Source organism: Pristiophorus japonicus, chromosome 12 (assembly GCF_044704955.1).
Source record: "Pristiophorus japonicus isolate sPriJap1 chromosome 12, sPriJap1.hap1, whole genome shotgun sequence".
NCBI lineage: Eukaryota > Metazoa > Chordata > Chondrichthyes > Pristiophoridae > Pristiophorus > Pristiophorus japonicus.
Genome location: NC_091988.1, coordinates 145,051,947 through 145,068,621, shown reverse-complemented (window position 1 = coordinate 145,068,621; position 16,675 = coordinate 145,051,947). Strand labels below are relative to the sequence as shown.

At 41.6% G+C, this 16,675-nt stretch overlaps 1 protein-coding gene across 5 annotated transcripts in view; it reads left to right on the top strand.

The window, feature by feature from the left end:
• LOC139277490 (beta-1,4-galactosyltransferase 5-like) overlaps positions 1 to 16,675 on the top strand; it is a 94,318-nt gene that overhangs the window by 10,744 nt on the left and 66,899 nt on the right. The window contains exon 1 of one of the 5 annotated variants that reach the window (XM_070896003.1): positions 4,064 to 4,137. The exons of the other annotated variants lie outside the window; for them this stretch is intronic. The gene's annotated coding sequence lies outside the window, so the exon portion shown is untranslated. Of the gene's footprint in view, positions 1 to 4,063; positions 4,138 to 16,675 lie in introns of those variants that run through there. 5 annotated transcript variants of the gene reach the window in all.

The window sequence follows — 16,675 nt, the reverse complement described above, 5'->3', positions numbered from 1 at the left end:
TAGTGCAGCACTCCCTCAGCATTGCACTGGAGTGTTAACCTAGACTCTATTTTTGTGCTCCAGTCTCTGGATTGGGACTTGAACTCCGGTGAGTGTGCTACCCACTGAGCCACAGCAAACACTAAAGAATATAGCTGAGGTTTGCTGTGTTGATCCTCGTTGTAGTATATCTTACTGAGGCTCATTGTCCAGGCTCACCATGTAGAATGGGAAATGTGTAGTTTCATCTATATATAGATCTTAGTTACATTCACTATTTTCCTGTAAGGCTCCTCCATTCTAATTTGTTGAGTGAAATGGCTAACTTTTAGAATTATATATTTAGCCATAGGATTAAGCTTCTGATTGTGCTTTGAATTAGTGAATACTTTTTACATAAGTTAGGAGTCCGATTCTCTGTCGCAATGTGTAATTGATTTGTAGGGGACATTTGAGTGTTGCTTTCTGTTATTGAAGGGAGTAACTTGGCATTTTCCCAGAAGATTCTGGTTGGAACCAGAAGTTTGCCATGTCTGTTTTAAGAATCTACTGTTGTCTAGATACTTCAGGGCGGATGTCTTGTGGGTAATTTTTAATTAGTGTCTGTTAAATTTTTATTGCATGCCTTCGTTATTAACCTGTATGCACTTTGAACTAAACTGGAGCTTGTCTTATTTTCTGTAAATGCAGTACTGAGCAAGAGCTACAGTAGTTCATCAAAGACACAATTTCCACTGTAACCTCTAATTTATCACTGAGATTAAAAACTGCAGCGAGCACTGAAATTACAAGACTTTTTTTTGGTACAACTTTGTTACTTTTCATGATATCAAAGATCTTTCAAGTCAGTGATATTGAAAGCAGAGATGTTTTGAGAAACCTACAGTTTTGATTTTTTTTTCAGTTCTCCCCTACTGAGATGCCATTTTGTTTTTACAGAAAAATAAAGCAGTTAATAAATCCTGGCTTTCAGGTACTTGTACATAATTATGTAAGAGGAGGAATCCAGTGCTCTGATTTCATGTTTCAACAAGTTAATAAAATGCACTTGTGATTCGGTAGTTTATTTCATTAGGTTTGTCTCCACTTGTTCAGATGTAGTGTGTTTTTCCTCATGTCGTCTCGTCCGACTCTTGGCCAAAATGTGCGGGGATTGGTTTGCTTATACGTTTTTAAAAGTATTTGGGTATTGAGCTGTCGGGATAAGGACACTAGGATTCCATTATTGTGGAGAGACTGCAAATGCACAAGAAGACTTCTTTGAAAATAAACATGACCAGATATCAATATGGCCCAGCTAATGACTTTATTTTGCATATACTGCAAGTAGTCTGTTGTATTATAGCAAGACTTCTGGAGAAGTTCTAATAAGCCAATAATTTGACTTTTCTCCATTGCACATTTTCCTGATTTTTAAACTTTCAAAATGTCCTCCTCCAGCTTGAAATACTTTGTAAATCAAGAAGTCTAATTATCTACTTACTCCGCCCCTCCACATGCCACCTAATTCCCTTCCATGAACGAGTTCTGCAGTGAGAAGAAAATTATTTGTGAATAGGTTTAATTTTGTGTGTTTTAAGTTATGTTTTTCTAGAGGATATTTCTGTATCAAATACCATCCCCAGCAGAAAATATGTGACCTCCTCCATATTGTGGATAAGTGGTATAGGAATTAGTGCAAATGACCACAGAAGATGATTATTGAGCTTCAGCCTTCCTTTTATCACTTTTATATTTGTATACTTCTCTACGATTGACTCTTTTTTTTTGTTGTCGTTTTTTTAATCTGTTTTCCAATGTTGTTCCCTTCTCTCCTGAAGTTGGTGCCTTTGGCTGAAATATAATTTCACAGGCACCAGCTTCCCGCAATGGTTAATTTTTAGCGTTGACCTAGTCACTTTAATGGTTAACTACACTGTGGTGTGATACTGAGTCATGGAGAAAGTTTCAGGTTCAATCCACAATTGCCAGTGTTTTAATTGATCTCATTCAGGACTGTTAGGAGCCTTTAAAATGGTGCATAGCATCACTGGACTTGTGGAGGAAAATTGGTCAGGTATCTGGTCCCAGTGAGACCTGCTGGAAAGTGTGTGTAGGCTGGGCAAAGACTGGAATGGTATTAACTGGTGATCTCCATGGTGGAATGGCTAATCATTCCCATTGTCGAGATTCACTATGGAAATTGCCACTTCGGAACTGTAGAAGGGCAGCTGGTGCCTGTGCAATTGTATTTGAGCATCAGGAATTAAAGGGACAATGTTGACGAAAGGAATTAATAGAGATGAGTATATGAAAATGATGACAGGAAGGATTAAGCTCACTAAACATTCTTGTTGTACTGTTAAAGGTACTTAGTGAGGTCATCAATCCACCATATTTACTTGCATGTCTCTGAATCCAAGAGCCCTGAAACCTATTTAATGATGGGGAGGGTTGAGGCAGAATACTGTTTACACAGTATGGACGATGAAATCTCTCCATCAACTAGTTTCCCAACAAAGGGCAGAGCACTATGCAAAGTTTTAAATACAGATGGAAACATTGCACAAATTCATCTGTCATGATTAGTTTGTTTCTGTATACAAAGGATGCATTTGAGTCATACTTCTATTATGTATAATGTAAGCAAGATACCATTTATAGGACAGGATACCCAACAGATCACTGTTTAATAAGCTAGAAGCATTTCAGTAAAGATGAAGTACAGCTTGAGTGTCTACAAACACATGCTGATATATTCACTATATATAAATGATTTGGATGAGAGAACCGAATGTAATATTTCCAAGTTTGACGACACAAAATTGGGTGGGGTTGTGAGGAGGATGCAAAGACACTGCAAGGCGATTTAGATAGGTTGAATGAGTGGGCAAACACATGGTAGATGCAGTATAACATGGATAAATGTGAAGTTATCCACTTTGGTAGGAAAAACATACGGACAAAGTATTATTTAAATGGTTATTGCTTGGGAAATGTCGATGTATAAAGGGACCTGGGTGTCCTTGTACACCAGTCATTGAAAGCAAACATGCAGGTGCAGTAAGCAGTTAGGAAGGCAAATGGTATGTTGGCTTCATGGCAACAGTTATACAGGGCCTTGGTGAGACCGACCCGGAGTATTGTGTGCAGTTTTGGTCTGCTTACCTAAAGAGAGGATATACTTGCCATAGAGGAAGTGCAGCGAAGGTTCAACAGACTGATTCCTGGGATGGCAGAACTCGTCTGAGGAGAGATTGGGTTGACGAGGCCTGTATTCACTAGAGTTTAGAAGAATGAGAGGGGATCTCATTGAAACGTATAAAATTCTGACGGAGCTGGATAGATTGGATGAGGGGAGGATGTTTTCCCTGGCTGGGAAGTCTGGAACAAGGTCACAGGGGAAGGAAATGTAGGACTGAGATGAGGAGAAATTTTGTCACTCAGAGGGTGGTGAACCTGTGGAATTCTCAACCATAGAAGCCTGTGGAGGCCAAGTCAAGCATTTGAGAGAGAGAGATAAATTTCTAGACACAAGGCATCAAGGGGTAGAGGGGGAAAAAGCAGGAATATGGGGCCCAAGTTTCCACAAGAAAAAAAACGGGCGCCCCTCTGAGCTGGGCGCCCGTTTTTCGCGCCGAAAACGGCGCCTAAAAAAATCCTCGGTAGTCTCCACCGACTTACAGGTCCTGTGGCACTCTGCGCAGCCGGCACGAGCTGTGTGGGGGGCGGAGCCAGGTCCCTGCGCTGAAAACAGTGCCGGGACCTCTGCACATGCGCGCTACAGTCGGCACGCAAGTGCAATAGCTCCAGGCACCGAACTGTGTGGGAGGGGCCCGAAGCACGCAGCCCCTAGCCCTGGCCCAATGGCCTCACTGGGGCTGCGTGAATGAGGCTCCTCCCACGGCCAGCTCCTGCTCCCCGCCCGACCAGACCCGACACTCGCGCGCGCGCCCCCCCCGCCGACCAGACCCGACCCGACACCCGCTCCCCCCCCGCCCCGACCGAGACCCGACACTTGCTCCCCCCGCCCCCCCCCCCCGACCCGAGGCCCGCTCCCCCGAGACCCGCTCCCCCTGACCCGACACCTGCTCCCCCCGACCCGACACCCGCTCCCCCCTCTCTCTCCCTCCCTCGTTCAGCTGCAGAATTCTCCCTGGCTGAAGCACTTTCACACAGGTAGGAAGATGGTTTATTTAATCTTTTCTTGGCTTATAAATGTTTATTCAGGTTGGATTTATTTGTATAATATTGGTAGAAGTATAAATAAGGATTTATTGTCGAATTTAATGAGTTCCCTTCCCCCCCCACCTCGTTCTGGACGCTTAATTTGTAACCGCCTGATTTTTTAATGTGTGGAACAGGTTTTTTCAGTTCTACAAAAATCTTCACTGGCGCCATTCTACTTTAGTTTGGAGTACATTTTCACTGTGGAAACTTTCAAATCAGGCGTCAGTGGCCGGACACGCCCCCTTTTGAAGAAAAAATTCTGTTCTAAACTAGAACTGTTCTACCTGACTAGAACTGCAGAAAAAAAAATGTGGAGAATTGCGATTTCTAAAATAGTCCGTTCTCCACCAGTTGCTCTTAAAAAATCAGGCGTGAATCATGTGGAAACTTGGGCCCATGGTGTTGAGATAGCGGATCAGCCATGATATTGAATGGTGGTGCAGGCTCGAAGGGCCGAATGGCCTACTACTGCTCCTATTTTCTATGTTTCATTAAGGTGCATAGTGCAGGCAAAACATAGGAGTAGAATTTATGCTTTGGGCACAATCGGCGATCTTTGATATATTTAAGAGTAGTAACTTGGTGCAGATTAAAACAACTAAAAATGAGTTTAGCATAAAATAAACATTTTATCCATGTCAATCTATCACCTGAATCATCTAATTTTAAATGACTGAACATGACTTTAATAAAATAAATATATTTTATAAAATATATTTGGCTACAGTAGTTAGTTTCTTTAGTAAATTAAAAAAAAATTTAATTTCTAAGCTTTTAAAACCTGCCGAGTGGTCATGTGCCCAAAAGAATTAACTAAATTTTTAGAACATCCTCGAAGGCTTGCAAACTAGCAGAATCTCCCAATGGTAATTAATTCACCATGGTGGCATGGCCAGTTTTGTGGGTGGGGCTGGCTTCTACTGTGGGTTTTAGCCCAAAAGCTTGTAGAAACTTCATTTGCGCTGAACATAATTTGCATTTAAAATTCCGTGATCATTTGCGCGGGTTACCCCAATTTTTAGGCGAATTGCAATGTAAAATTCAGTGCAACTGAGCAGAACCTCTACCCCAGAGTGTGCATAATTAAATTGTGTTGTAGGTTTTTCATTGGCTGACTCCATAAGGTTTCATTGCATTAGTACTTGGGTAAAAGTAATTTTATTGCTGTATTATTTGAGCAAAATGTTTTTATGTATGGGGGGGGGGGGGGTGCATTTAATCGTTTCTTTACAAAACTGAATCAGAACAATTTCCGATAAGAAATTTGTAAGAATTTAAAAAAAAACATCTTTTGTAGATCTGAGCTTATGATTCCTTTTTTAAGATTGCAATAGTAACATTGAAGTCAATAGAGATCAGGGGCAAAACACTCCCCTGGCTGGAGTCATACTGAGCATAAAAAAAAAAGATGGTTGTAGTTAGAAGCCAATCATCCCAATCCCAGGACATCGCTGCAGGAGTTCCTCGGGGTAATGTCCTGTGTCCAACCATCTGCTTCATCAGTGACCTTCCCTCCATCAAGTCAGGAGTGGAGATGTTTGCTGTGGATTGCAGTGTGCAGTTCCTATCGCAATTCCTCAGATAATGAAGCAGTCCATGCCTGCACACAGCAAGACCTGGACAACATCCAGGCTTGGGTTGAAAAGTGGCAAGTAACATTTGTAACACACGAGTGCTAAGCAATGACCATCTCCAACAAGAGAAAGTCTAATCACCCCCCCCACCACCCCGCCGTGACATTCAATGCCATTACCAGTGTTGTATCCCCCACCATCAACATCTTGTGGGTCACCATTGACCAGAAACTTAATTAGACCAGTCTCTCAAACACTGCAGCTACAAGAGCAGGTCAGAGGTTGGGTATTTTGCAGCAGCTGACTCCTCAAAGCCTTTCCACCACCTACAAGACACAAGTCAGGAGTGTGATGGAATATTCTCCTCTTTGCTGGATGAATGAAGCTCCCAGAACACACAAGAAGCTCAACGCCATCCAGGACAAAGCAGCCCAGTTGTTTGGCAACTCATTCACCACCTTAAACAGTCACTCTCTCCATCACAATGTGGCTGAAGTGTGTACTACATAAAATTACATTGGCCTATTTATATTTTATCAGCCCAAGCTGGTCGTTATGCTTCACTCGAGCCTCCTTCCATCCATCCTTCTTCTAACTCTATCAGCATAAACTTCTTTCCTTCTCTCTCATCAGCTTACCTAGCTTCCCCTTAAATGCATCTATACTATTCGCCTCAATTGCTGTGGTAGTAAGTTCCACATTTCCCTCATTCTCTGGGTAAACATGTTTCTTCTTGTGCCATCTACAAAATGAACGGCAGCAACTCCCTAAGGCTTCTTTGACACCAGCCCCCCCCACCCCCCCCCCAAAAAAAACAACTTTTGACCTCCACCACCGAGAAGGACAAGGGCAGCAGAAGCATGGGAGAGAACGCCACCACCTCCAATTTCCACTCTGTCAAACACCATCCTGAATGGGAGCTATATTGCTGTTCCTTCATCCCTAACAGCACTGGGAGTATCTTCACCACGCCCAGTAGATGGCTCACCACCACCATCTCAAGGGCAATTAGGGATGGGCAATAAATACTGGCCTTCCCAGCAATGCCCAAATCCTGTGAATAAATAAATATTATAGAAATAAGAAGCATTAGAAGGATAGTTCTATTAGTAGTATAATGAGCATATGGGTGTAGAAAAACCTGGAAACTTGTTGCAAAGAAGGTACAATATATAATTTGCTAAATAACAAAATAATTCAGTGCTGTATCTTAGGCCAGAAATTATTTTTCAGGTGATTTCACAAGTTTGACTTTTACCCTAAATATGTGTTCAAATTAATTCATGCCCATACTGCACATCAGTCACTGACTGAAGGAATAAGTGGCTACACGATCTCCGACCTCTGCCAATGCTGCAGTTGAGCTGGACATTCGGATTGTGTTCACTTGTGCACTGACTGAAGTAACTGCTAAACAGAGTCATCCCTTAATTATTTTTTGGGTGTCTCAATGTAAAACTTTTAATTTAATTAACTGTACCTGGTTAGATAATGTACCTGATCATGACCAGGAAAAAATATTGTCTGATGGCGCACACATATTTCCATCCTAATCAAATGGTGTAACAGGTTGAAATTTTATAAAAATAGCACCGGATGTAATCTTTGCTCCAAAAATTCCAATTCCCAACATCCCATTAGTACTTGAGGCTGAAACAAAAGGCCAGCATGTTTTTAAGAATCTGCCGGATGCATCCATTTTTTTTCCTCTGTTGGAAGAAAATGGCTGGATATTTACAAATTATTTTAATGGTTCGTTCCAATTTTTCCCTTCAGCTTTAGCCAACTCTGAGGTCAAGTAGTTATTACTGTGAAATATCATTAAAAAAAATTAGCATTTTATTTGATTATGCTGTGAATTGGTTGAAAATTGTTTGTTCATTGGCTGGTTGGAGAACTAATTTAGCAGAAATAGTCAAATTTAATAGACTAATACAGTTGAACAAAGCAAGGTGCTTCTGTTCTGAGATATTAAGGTAGCTTACAGGATTAATTTCTGATGCAACTGCAAAAATTATTAAATTTGACCGAACATCCTGAAGGAAAGTAGATCCTTGATCATTACTTGCTGGTCGACATTAGTAAGATTTGGTTCCACGAATTAAGAACAAAGTGTTCAATACCCACTGTTAGATAGAAACATAGAAAATAGGTGCAGGAGTAGGCCATTCAGCCCTTCAAGCCTGCACCACCATTCAATGAGTTCATGGCTGAACGTGCAGCTTCAGTACCCCATTCCTGCTTTCTTGCCATACCCTTGATCCCCCTAGTAGTAAGGACTTCATCTAACTCCTTTTTGAATATATTTAGTGAATTGGCCTCAACAACTTTCTGTGGTAGAGAATTCCACAGGTTCACCACTCTCTGGGTGAAGAAGTTTCTCCTCATCTCGGTCCTAAATGGCTTACCCCTTATCCTTAGACTGTGACCCCTGGTTCTGGACTTCCCCAACATTGGGAACATTCTTCTTGCATCTAATCTGTCTAAACCCATCAGAATTTTAAACGTTTCTATGAGATCCCCTCTCATTCTTCTGAACTCCAGTGAATACAAGTTGATCCAGTCTTTCTTGATATGTCAGTCCCGCCATCCCGGGAATCAGTCTGGTGAACCTTCGCTGCACTCCCTCAATAGCAAGAATGTCCTTCCTCAAGTTAGGAGACCAAAACTGTACACAATACTCCAGGTGTGGCCTCACCAAGGCCCTGTACAACTGTCGTAACACCTCCATGCCCCTGTGCTCAAATCCGCTCGCTATGAAGGCCAACATGCCATTTGCTTTCTTAACCTCCTGCTGTACCTGCATGCCAACCTTCAATGACTGATGGACCATGACCCCCAGGTCTTGTTGCACCTCTCCTTTTCCTAATTAATAGTCTGTCTCTGTTTTTATCACCAAAGTGGATAACCTCACATTTATCCACATTATACTTCATCTGCCATGCATTTGCCCACTCACCTAACCTATCCAAGTCACTCTGCAGTCTCATAGCATCCTCCTCGCAGCTCTCACTGCCAACCAACTTCGTGTCATCCGCAAATTTGTAGATACTACATTTAATCCCCTCGTCCAAATCATTAATGTACAATGTAAACAGCTGGAGCCCCAGCACAGAACCTTGCGGTACCCCACTAGTCACTGCCTGCCATTCTGAAAAGTACCCATTTACTCCTACTCTTTGCTTCCTGTCTGACAACCAGTTCTCAATCCACGTCAGCACACTACCCCCAATCCTATGTGCTTTAACTTTGCACATTAATCTCTTGTGTGGGGCCTTGTCGAAAGCCTTCTGAAAGTCCAAATACACCACATCAACTGGTTCTCCCTTGTCCACTTGACTGGAAACATCCTCAAAAAAAATTCCAGAATGTCAAGCATGATTTCCCTTTCACAAATCCATGCTGACTTGGACCTATCATGTCACCTCTTTCCAAATGCGCTGCTATGACATCCTTAATAATTGATTCCATCATTTTACCCACTATTGATGTCAGGCTGACCGGTCTATAATTCCTTTTTTTCTCTCCCTCACTTTATTTAAAAAAAAAAAGTGGGGTTACATTGGCTACCCTCCACTCCATAGGAACTGATCCAGAATCGATGGAATGTTGGAAAATGACTGTCAATGAATCCGCTTTTTCCAAGGCCACCTCCTTAAGTACTCTGGGATGCAGTCCATCAGGCCGTGCGGATTTATCGGCCTTCAATCCCATCAATTTCCCCAACACAATTTCCCGACTAATAAGGATTTCCCTCAGTTCCTCCTCCTTACTCGTAAGTCTGTCATAGCGACTCTGCTTCACTGGCTGTCGGAGCAGCTTATGTTTGTGGGAGTTGACACGTGTAATGAGACAGGAATAATAAACTATCTCCCAGTAAAAGATCCTCTCGGAATGAGTGATCACAGTATGGTTGAATTTGTAATACAGATTGAGGGTGAGGAAGTATGCTTAAACAAAGGGTACTACGGTGGGATGAGGGCAGAGTTAGCTAAAGTAGATTGGGAACACCGACTAAATGGTGGCACAATTGAGGAACAGTGGAGGACTTTTAAGGAGCTCTTTCATAATGCTCAACAAAAAGATATTCCAGTGTAAAAGAAGGGATAACCAGCAGTGGATAACCAAGGAAATAAAGGAGAGTATCAAATTAAAAACCAATGCGTATAAGGTGGCCAAGGTTAGTAGGAAGCTAGAAGATTGGGAACATTTTAAACGACAGCAAAGAATGACTAAGAAAGCAATAAAGAAAGCAAAGATAGATTACGAAAGTAAACTTGCGCAAAACATAAAAACAGATAGTAAAAGCTTTTACCGATCTATAAAACGGAAGAGTGACTGAAGTAAATGTTGGTCCCTTAGAAGATGAGAAGGGGGAGTTAATAATGGGAAATGTGGAAATGGCTGAGACCGTAAACAATTATTTTGCTTCGGTCTTCACAGTGGAAGACACACAAGCCATGCCAAAAATTTCTGGTCATGGGAATGTGGGAAGGGAGGACCTTGAGACAATCACTATCACTTGGGGTGTAGTGCTGGACAGGCTAATGGGACTCAAGGTAGACAAGTCCCCTGGTCCTGATGAAATGCATCCCAGGGTATTAAAAGAGATGGTGGAAGTTATAGCAGATGCATTCGTTATAATCTACCAAAATTCTCTGGACTCTGGGGAGGTACCAGCGGATTGGAAAGCAGCTAATGTAACGCCTCTGTTTAAAAAAGGGGGCAGACAAAAGATAGGTAATTATCGGCCGGTTAGTTTAACATTTGTAGTGGGGAAAATGCTTGAAGCTATCATTAAAGAAGAAATAGCAGGACATCTAGATAGGAATAGTGCAATCAAGCAGACGCAACATAGATTCATGAAGGGGAAATCATGTGTAACTCATTTACTGGAATTCTTTGAGGATTTAACGAGCATGGTGGATAGAGGTGTACCAATGGATGTGGTGTATTTAGATTTCCAAAAGGCATTCGATAAGGCACCGCACAAAAGGTTACTGCAGAAGATAAAGGTACGTGGAGTCAGAGGAAATTTATTAGCATGGATCGAGAATTGGCTGGCTAACAGAAAGCAGAGAGTCGGGATAAATGGGTCCTTTTTCGGGTTGGAAATCGGTGGTTAGTGGTGTGCCGCTGGGATCACAACTGTTTACAATATACATAGATGACCTGGAAGAGGGGACAGAGTGTAGTGTAACAAAATTTGCAGATGACACAAAGATTAGTGGGAAAGCGGGTTGTGTAGAGGACACAGAGAGGCTGCAAAGAGATTTAGATCAGTTAAGCGAATGGGCGAAGGTTTGGCAGATGGAATACAATGTCGGAAAATGTGAGGTCATCCACCTTGCGGGATGGGGGGGAAAACAGTAAAAGGGAATATTATTTGAATGGGGAGAAATTACAACATGCTGAGGTGCAGAGGGATCTTGGGGGTCCTTGTGTGTGAATCCCAAAAAGTTACCTGCTGCACCTGCAAACTAATCAGGAAGGCGAATGGAATGTTGGCCTTCATTGCGAGAGGGATGGAGTACAAAAGCAGAGGTCCTGCTGCAACTGTACAGGGTATTGGTGAGGCCACACCTGGAGTACTGCGCGCAGTTTTGTTCACCTTACTTAAGGAAGATATACTTACCTTGGAGTGGGTACAGAGACGATTCACTAGGCTGATTCCAGAGATGAGGGGGTTATCTTATGATGATAGATTGAGTAGACTGGGTCTTTCCTCGTTGGAGTTCAGAAGGATGAGGGGTGATCTTATGGAAACATTTAAAATAATGAAAGGGATAGACCAGATAGAGGCAGAGAGGTTGTTTCCACTGGTTGGGGAGACTAGAACTAGGGGGCACAGCCTCAAAATACGGCGGAGCCAATTTAAAACCGAGTTGAGAAGGAATTTCTTCTCCCAGAGGGTTGTGAATCTGTGGAATTCTCTGTCCAAGGAAGCAGTTGAGGCTAGCTCATGTATTCAAGTCACAGATAGATAAATTTTTAACCAATAAGGGAATTAAGGGTTACAGGGAGTGGGCGGGTAAGTGGAGCTGAGTCCACGGCCAGATCAGCCATGATCTTTTTGAATGGCGGGGCAGGCTCGAGGGGCTAGATGGCCTACTCCTGTTCCTAATTCTTAAGTTTTTTTAATATTCTTTTATGTTACCTTATATCTACTTGTATGATGGCATGATCTGGGGGAATAAACACTGATGCCCTTGTGACATGAACTGGATATTTGCACATGTATTTCTTCAAAATTTCCAACAGCAGATCAGGTTGACGATAAGTGAGGCAAGACTTGGTTTGAAACGTAATGGCCTGGTTTTTGCGGCACCTACCTACCTATGGAGTATGCTGCTGGCATCCCAATAAACTACACTTGCCTAATGGGGACCCTCCTTTGCGAATTTGTTTTTTGAGGCTGCATACTAGAGGGCAGCGTAATAGCCCACAGATCCCAAGAGTGCAGAAGCATACCGAGAATCATGTGGGCCTGGTATTCCAATCAGGAAACACAAGGGGTCACATTCATTTAAGCCCCCCCTTATTAGAGCCTTCCGGGATTTAAATGTGCATAAACATCTATGCAATAATTACTTTAAAATACTGCTGCTATTACAGATTTTCTAACTCTACAGGTAATAGAAGCACAAGTTCAGAACTATAAAATATTTCTCTTAGTAGAAGTGCTGAGTTTCCTCTTTTCTCCCTCTGGTCACGGTTGGGAGCCAGTACATTGCAAGTGTCCTTCATTAAATTGAAACAATTGATAAACCACTTCACTAATCCCCGTTTGACGAGCCTCCTGCTTATTCTGATAACTTTATTGAATGGAAAATCACACGCACCATCAAACTAACAATAGAAGCTAATATATAAAAACAGGAAATGCTGAAAAGCTCAGCGGGTCATGGGGCATCTGGAGAGAAACCAAGTTAACGTTTTGGGTCAAATGACCCTTCATCAGAACTGGCGAATATTCGAAAGAACAGATTCTTAAGGAGCACTGAAAGGGGGAGGGGAGGAACGAACAATAGGGAAGGTCTGTGATAGGGTGGAAGACAGGAGAGATTGGAGAGACAAAAGGGGATGATTGGCCGACTTGAGATGGTAATAGAAGTTGTTTGAAAAAGTTTATTTTCGATAGGGTGAGAGTGGCAGGATAATTACTAGCTGCCATGGGAAACAGAGAAAAAAATATATGGGCAGAGGTTAGGGTCTGAAATTGTTGAACTCTGTTGAGTCCAGAAGGCTGTAAAATGCCTAAACCAAAGATGAGATGCTGTTCCTCGTGCTTGTGAGATTTCCAGCATTTTCTGTTTTTTATTTCAGATTCCATCATCCGAAGTATTTTGCTTTTGTAACAATAAAAGCTTTTCGCAATTCTACAAAGCTCACAGCTATATTATTCAAACGGAGTTCAGGTTCTTCCATCTGTTGTCATGTTCCAACTTCACTTTTTTTAATGTGAGCTAAATAACTTTAAAACATGCCGAACGATGCTTTGGAGGTGTACCTTTACAGCTGTCAAATGTTTAGAATTGCTGGATAGTTGGCGGGCAATTAGCCCAACTCTGCCAGCAATGAAGATTTTCCCATTGGTGCAGATCATGTGTCAAAGACTAAGTTTGAGACTTGGTGCATGTGGAAATCCCAAACTTGCTGAACCATTTCCAGGGAGGTATGACAGCAAACTCCGCCAGCATACCCATCGCAATTTTTGCCCAATGTTTTATTCCACAGTGAGACATTTTGAAGAATGTTGAACGTCCGTCTTTTTCCAAAATGTTCTGGACTCCTACCTTTTGCATAGTTTCCACTCTTTTTAAAGTGTTAAATAATGCTGGGCTGATTACTAAACATTTACGTTCTGCTTTCCAGTCCTTTTATTTTTCAATTCTACCCTGTGAGGCAGCACCATCCAGCAGTGCACATCAATTGATGCCAAGGGCTTTATTCACCTTTATTGTCCATAGTCCTGATTTTGTGTTGACATTTTGAAAAGACTGATTAACATCTTGGGTGGAGGCTTTGTCATAATTCCATCATGACTGTCATTTGAATGAGTGCCCTTCGGAGAGGGAAAATAGTACAGGGGAGGGAGGAGTGGGAGAAGGTGTAATTAAATAATTGGCATTTACACAATATGGGCTCTGACTGCTGATGGTTTGTCAACTACTTCAAATCTTTAGCATTTCCTTCTTGTGCCCATTAGGAAAGTGTTTAGTAGAATGTGATGTGTGCCCCCCCCCCCCCCCTCTCCTGCTCCTGTGACATTCATTGTGCAATTTTGTTTTAAATAACACACAAATGTTGAATATACAGGTGTGTCAATATTTGAAGAGACATTTGTAGTTTGGGTGTTGAACATTTCGTTATTTCATTCTAATGTGTTCTGACTGGCTTTTAGTTAGCATTTGAATTGGAGGTTAAGAAATTGGCAATCCAACAGTCTGCTACCTCAGACTGAGGCCAGATCGTATTTTGTGGTTGAAGAAATAACTGGCAGGTATTTTGGGTGCATCAGTCTTCAGAACTCTGTTACTGAGTGCAATTTTATCCTTTACCAGGTCTGAGGCTGGGTTCCAGTGTTTGTTCCTTGGGTCCCTTAAATGTGGTAACAAACAAACTCCTAAATATTTCCTTCAGTTAGAGTAGTCATTTGCCTATTATGTATTTTACAACTTTTAGTCGACTGTTTCATGAAGTACTGTGCTACAGCTCTGCTTGCTGTACAATTTCCTGTAGATTGGATACTGGTTTTGATACAATGATCCCTTTTTAAATAATAATACAACAAGGTGGTGGCAACAGTTGAATGCCCTTGATTGTACATAACTTAATCTACAGTATTTAAATATGTATGCAGTAACATTGTTTTCCAAGAAAGTGTGAAATCAGCAGCTTAATACAATACTTAACACTGCTTCATGTAGTTTGAGGCAAAGTATTAATTTTTACTGACCTAATACCCTAAGTGATGGGATTTTGTTCAGCCAGGATGAAAAGCCATGGGAACACTCTGGCTGCTTTCATATAAATGGAGTTGATGTTTGAAGCTGCACCAGTTGGAATATCGGAATGACCGTTCTATTCCAGTGACGGCCTATATTTTTGCTCAATTCTACATGAGTGTACTATTTTGGTTTGAAAGATTTAATACTGGGTTATTTATATGGACTCTGCAGAATGAAAATCTAGTTTGTGAATTTTAAAGCTGCTAATCTAGTGTGGTCTGGCAGATAAGTTATTATATCTGCTCCTTTGCAATCTAAATTGTTTTACCACTGTAAATAATGCATTGTCCCTTTCTTCCACCCTCCCACCCCCAAAACTGTTTCCTTAAGTGAGATCAAATTGCCAACCAGAACAAGTTAAGCAGCACCTCGATGATATTCTCATCCTTGTTTTTAAATTCCTCCATAGCCTCGCCCCTCCCTTTCTCTCTAACCTCCTCCAGCCCTGGAACCCTCTTCTGTGCTCCTCCAATTCTCTTGTGCATCCCTGATTTTCATCGCTGCACCATTGGCTGCTGTGCCTTTGACTGCCAAAGCTCAAAGCTGTGGCATTCCACCCCTGAACTGCTCCACCTTGCTATCTCTTTCCTTCTTTTAAAAACTCTCCTGAAAACCTACCTCTTTGACCAAGCTTTTGGTCATCTGTCCTAATATCTCCATGTGTGGCTCTGTATAATGTGAAGCGCCTTAAAACATTTTACTACAGTAAAGGCACAATATAAATGCACATTTACCTGGAAGCTTCACTGGTGTTATTCTGCACTCAGCGGATAAGAAGTGGGTAAGATGTACTTTACAATTCCCTTGGTCTGGTGCTTTCAGTATATTATCCCATGATGTATTGCTCTAACTAACGTATTGAGCATTCCAATTTTATTATCTGTAATATTGCACTTGATGTCCAAGCACTTAGTGGTTAAAATTGTACATGACCTAACTTTTTGTACTTTGTATATATTTTAAATGCATAAGATAGTAAGCAATTGATTTTAATTTGAGTTTAATACATTACCACTCTAAGCTTTTTGGTAGGTATCTGAGGGAAATGTAAGTACGTGCTGCCTCGACATCTGAAAATGACTCACTAAGTGAAATCTCTGAGAAAAGCTTACCTGAAGATTCTCCTGAAATTTGGAGCTGGGGGAAGGGGGCCATTTTAACAAAGCAAACAAAATATTGGAAAGTATCTTGGTTTATTCTGGCACTTTAGGCCAAGAAAACCCAGATTCTGCAGGGAAACACTGCTTAAAGTATGCTCTGCTCTATACAATACCATTATCCACAAGGTTATTTTCTCTGAAGCAACAAATGTAGAATCACCGCTATGACACAATGTATTTGTATCCGAAATAGCTCCATAATTTCATTAAAACCATATTTTTAGATTAAGTGTAGATTTTTTTTTTAAAACCATCATCTTGCACACACATACAATTCCTGTCAAGGAACACAAGAACATAAGAAACAAGAGCAGAAATAAGACATATAACCCCTCGAGCCTGCTCTGCCATTCAATATCATGGCTGATCTGATCTTTATTTTGGCCTCAAATCCACTTCCCTGCCCTTTCCCCATAATCCTTGACTCTCTTATCTTTCAAAAATCTGTCTTGAATCTATTTAATGAATCAGCTTCCACAGCTCTCTGGGGTAGAGAATTCCAAATATTCAGAAGAAGAACTTCCACCTCATCTCTGTCTTAAATGGCAAACCATTATTCTGAAACTATGCCCCCAGTTCGAGATTCCCCCACGAGGGGAAACATCCTCTCGGCATCTACCCTGTCAAGCCCCCTCAATCTCATGTTTCAATAAGATCACCCCTCATTTTTCTGTTTTCATTGCGCTACTTTCTCTTGTCATGCAATTTAACATAAGCACATAAGAAATAGGAACAGGAGTAG